This window comes from Dipteris shenzhenensis, chromosome 11 (assembly GCF_047967505.1).
Source record: "Dipteris shenzhenensis isolate YYH24624 ecotype China chromosome 11, Dip_SZ_1.0, whole genome shotgun sequence".
In the NCBI taxonomy this organism is placed as follows: Eukaryota; Viridiplantae; Streptophyta; class Polypodiopsida; order Gleicheniales; family Dipteridaceae; genus Dipteris; species Dipteris shenzhenensis.
In genome coordinates, this window is record NC_141606.1 from 24,110,716 (window position 1) to 24,115,758 (window position 5,043).

Below are 5,043 nucleotides of genomic sequence, written 5' to 3' on the forward strand. Positions count from 1 at the left end.
GCAGTCGCACACATGCCAACGGACGAAGAGGAATGGAGGATTGAAGTAGAGAAGATGGCAGTGCCAGAGCAGCTTAGAAAGATGAAGAGCAAGGAAACATGGTGGCCAACTAGCTCTTCCATCCCCAGAGAGAGAGAGAGAGCTCCAATGAGTCCTCTCCTCGGAAAGGCAACCCTAAGTGATATGACCCTATTACTACCTCTTGGACCAGCCCTATCACTCCCCCCTCACGTGAACCTAATACTATGAGTTCCAGCTAACCCTATCACTCCTCACATATGGTAACCATAATTCTTCCATAACCTCACACCATCCCCATGTAATACAAACTAGTGTAAAACCCGTGGCAAGCCACACAGGAAAAAGAGTGCTCCAACTATCTGCAGCTTGAACTCCGAGCAACTTGTTGTATATACGTTGTGAACATCGCAATGTATACTAGTGCAATGTTTCTTGGAGTAGCAAATGCAAACACAGTTCAGCCAGTTGTAGACCTTGAAAGAACTATCTTCTATTGTGAAAAAGCACTAGGAATGTATTCTCCACTGGCTTACGCTTTTGGATAATATTTGTCATCCTTGCAAACTTTGTGGGTATCATCCGATTAAAATTTACTATCTCTGGCTACCCATCAGCATCCTTTTGGGGGATTTATATCTTAGACTCATTCATATCCATGGATCTGAATTGTTTACTTCGTGGGGAACTCCGCGTGTTTTCTCAAGCTTTGACGTGATCGATCAACATGCTTCTAAAGGTTTACCTTCCTACTCCTTATATCCATTGATGTCACCGGTGAAATCTTTTTGCAGGAGCTAGTTGAGATTCCGTATAACTTCCCCAAACTCTCATCTATGGGTTGATATTGTGACTTCCGCCATCAAGTTCTTTTGGTTCTTCTTCTTTATGTTTTGCTCCTTCGTATACTTTACCTTTTATGGGATGATGATTGCGGCAATCACAGCCAACCATTCCTACGGTATCATCATCTCGTTGGCCTTCTACAAACTCTTCAATCTTTTCTCGGGGTTCCTAATCCCTCGAACAGTAAGTCATTTCTTCAATGCATGCAATCAAAAGTGTAGAGTTAAGCTACACTTCTCAACTGGGGATCTCAACGATGTAACGATTGACACTCTTGGAAGCGCAAAGTTGACCGTGATCGAGTACCTCGAGCAATACTATGGTTTTCGTCATAGTTTCTTGGGAGCTTTAGCCGGTGTGCATGTGGGCATGGTAATTTTTTTCGCAGTCGTGTTTGCATTCGGCATAAAGTTTCTCAACTTCCAGAAGCGATGAGCTTTTTAATCGCTAAAACCATTTGCTGAACGACGTTTTTGCATTGGGCTTTGTTTTAGTTCATAGATGGGAATACGAAATAGAACTTACTGAATTATCGGAGTTGTGGAATGCAGATTGGCAGAACATATACGAATGGTATACCCATTAATTCAACGCTGCAACCCCCGATTCCACGCTTCATCTTCACAGCCGTCGAATCAGCAATAGCGCTGCCCCTGATTCCACGCTCCACCTACACAACCGTCGAATCAGCAATAGGAGATTTGGCTATATTACACCAACACAATGATAGGGAGATTGCATGACGAATTGCCTGTGAATTGTTGATTGAAACAACAATAGGAGATTTGGCGCAGAATCATGCGGGTGAGGCATCGCAAAGGGACAAAATACCGTCTACTACGTCCGCACTCTCAATGAAAACAAAATGTGAAGGATCCGCACTCTCAACGAAAACGAAGGATCGCGTAGTAACTGCAAACCCTCCATTTTCACGCACGCTCTAATTTTTAAAAATTAGAATAGAATCCAATGGGCCTCGAGATAATCTTTATCGTGGTGAGTTTGTTGTTTTTGAAGTTGCCCACCTCTCAGTTGACCTGGACCTGCCGATGGGACCAGCTCATGGGACCCTCGTCCATTACAAAACAGAGCAGCTGCGGAGCTCTATCATTCACCTTCATGATGGAGGTGAATTTTCTTCAACCAGGGTTTCATTGCCTGCCAGCCAACTGTCACATTTAATGCACCATCTCCGATTCAAACTTTGAGCAACCTAGCATCTTATACCCAGCCGCATCTCCAACGAAAGATAATACAGTAGCACTGTGTAAGACAAGCCAATGTTCTCAACAAAGCCCGAAGTAGGTGCCATCATTTGGTTGCTGTGGGAGTGTTCGCTCTTAGCAAGCATGGCTATGTGGGCTTTTGGGTGAGGATAGGCGTTCACAAAGCACACGAGCAAAAGAGATGCCTAACCATGAAGCCTTTTGTTTCCTACTTTCTGCAAGAGCACATTAGTCAGGTCTAATCTAGTGATGGATGAAAGAACCTGCAAATACTACTGCTCGTTCAAGTTTGCTAGGCTCTCAATAATCAGATGAAGTCGAAATCTTTGCCAACTTGATTTGTGAAAGTTCTTTTGAAAAGTAGGCATATCTTGGAGATCGAAAGAAGGTTGCTATGGATCTCACCTGTGAAGAGTACTTTGAGGAGTCATTAAACTGGATAACCAGTTATTCTCTAAACATTTTTTTGCATCCTGCATTTGAATTTCGTCATTAAACTGGATAACCAGTTATTCTATAAGCATTTTTTTGCATCCTGTGTTTGAATTTCGTTCTGTCTACGTTAGATTTCACAAGCAGTTTACACTCCGCTATGACCCAACATCGTCGGCCCTACTTAATCACAGCTTGCAAATATGATAGCTTTTCCAAATCACAATCTTGCAGTAGCCTCTTCCCTCCTCCTTGTATCGCAAGAAAATGAACGGACAATCTTGAACCGATATAACCTTATGCAAGCGTCCAAAAGAGCCTGTGTTATTTCGTGCCCTCCCCCTACATTGTCTAAAAATCCCTGGACGTCCACCTTCTTGCTCGATCACTCTTAAACGCAAGAACTCGTGCTCCAAAAAGTCTTTTAAGCACAAATGAACTTGACGCATTCGACCATCCCAGCCAGGGGATGTAGCCTCCTATCAATATAGAAAGCGGTATAGTATTGAAATCGTGCAGCACACAATGTAGCTTGCTGCCCAGATTACCCTCAAGACGTCCGCACATGTGGCTACTGTAGATTTGAACCAGCGATGGTACAATAAATTTGTGGCACGTGGTGAAAACTGAGATTGTTGGGGCTTGGAGTGAAACAAACTCACGTTCATTGTCACATAACTCCATTAGTACGGCTTTGGTGAGTGTTCCATTTGTGAGCTGTGTTGGGATGGAAGGGGGTCCCATGTGGAGTTCCAGGTGAGCTGAGAGGTCATGAATTCTTCACAAACGACAAATGCACCACGGTGAAAATTATCCTGAGGCATCCAATGGTCCATCGTAGTACGTCGAACTCATAAAAGACCCTTAAACCCTTGCAGAAACCTCATAGATAGAGAAACAGCAAACAAACGCTTAGGCTTTTTTGCCTTTTGCAGGCCAAAAACGCTTAGGCTTTTGCCTTTTGCATGCCAAAAAAGCGACGAGCACCCAGCACACTCAGTCAGAACCAATGGCAACAAATGACAACTAGTTTAAGTGGACAGATTGACAGTATTTCACTGCAGTTCACAACCGACCATTGCTTTACAAGAATGGGCATTGCGGAACGAAGAATAATTGACAAGAGCCTGATACTGCAGCGATTATAGAGGCATGCAATTCAGAGACGTTGGGTTCCACATTGCTGGCACGAGAAACCTCCTGTCATTCACGCCATGAGCGTTGAAACTGCTCCCCGTCGGTGTATGAATCAGCAACTCACCGGGATACCCAGGATAAGCCCCTTTACCGAAAATGCCTGTGCATGCCGAGACGGCCTCCAGGGGATCAGCCGCATCACCTTGATAATAGCCAGTGTCAAACGGATTCGTAGCAGCCCCAGCCAAAACAGTTGCAATGTTGATGATCATGCCATCCATCCCAACATCAGCATTAGGGGGACGAAGAGGAGGGGTTTGAGGGCCGAAGTTGGCATTGGCGAAAGGCCAAGCACACTGTCCAGGACATTGTGTAGCTGAGTTGCCGACCCAAGCATAGGGAAGCATCTTATCTTGTGTAGAAGCAGACGGAAATGTATAAGCGTGAAAGCCGCAGGAATTCAAGCAGAACCCATCCACATAGACATCTCCGGAGGTGAGAACCAAGTACACAGCCTTGGACTGGCTTGGGAAAACCTTCGAATGTATGAAGTGCATCGCTAGATCTTCAACATCTACAGGCTTGAGGGACTTCCCTGCAGGGTATTTCTCAACGGATGCCTGCCCAGCAAGCCGAACTGAGCTGAAAACAGAGGAGCCGAAGGAGTCCTTGTAACCGGAGGTGGTCTTCCACCAGGAGCTCACGGTGTGGACCGTGTCGTTGCCCACGGCTGGAGCTGAAAAGGACTCGAGGAAGTCGACTACGATCGATTGCTGGACAGCAGTGAAGCTCCCATACCAGACGATGTAAACATGGAGGCTATTTTCACCTGAGAGGACGGGTCCATTGCGATAAGGGAGGAGGAGGGGAGGGGGGGTGACGAGGGCTGCGCTTTGAGAGAAGAGGTTGAGGGCGTGAGGTTTGGCAGAGAGGATGAGGGGAGGGAAGACGGCTACTGAAAAGAGGAAACTCAAGAGGTAGCAGGAAGCCAAGCGAGGCAAGGGAGGAGCTGGAGAAGCCATGGTTGGAGGGGAAAGAAGAGAAATGGATTGGACAGGGAGGGGACGATGGTAGGAGAAGGTGAAGCAGCAACTGATGGCAATGGAGAAGAAGCAAGCTAACGTGGAGAAGAGATTTAGAGAAGACAAAGAGCCTCACATGAAGATTTTTATAGAGGAGGCGGTTTAAAGGCGATGCAGCTTCATGTGCAATGTCGTTGAGAGCAGTTGTAAGTGTTCTCAGAATGGTGAAGTTGGCATTCGGGAACAGTGCAGCACCGTTGGGATTCGTCAATGGTATTATGTGCTTTCAATGAATTCGATCAAGGTTGTTCCAATAGGTGCATCAGATCGTCGCGGCTAGTAAATCCAGAATGAGGAATTTG

The 5,043-nt window shown here is 45.8% G+C and overlaps 1 pseudogene; it reads right to left on the reverse strand.

The window, feature by feature from the left end:
* Positions 1 to 3,664: 3,664 nt before the first annotated feature.
* LOC147896793 (protein EXORDIUM-like 2 pseudogene) lies at positions 3,665 to 4,681 on the reverse strand (annotated as a pseudogene).
* Between the last annotated feature and the right edge of the window lie 362 nt (positions 4,682 to 5,043).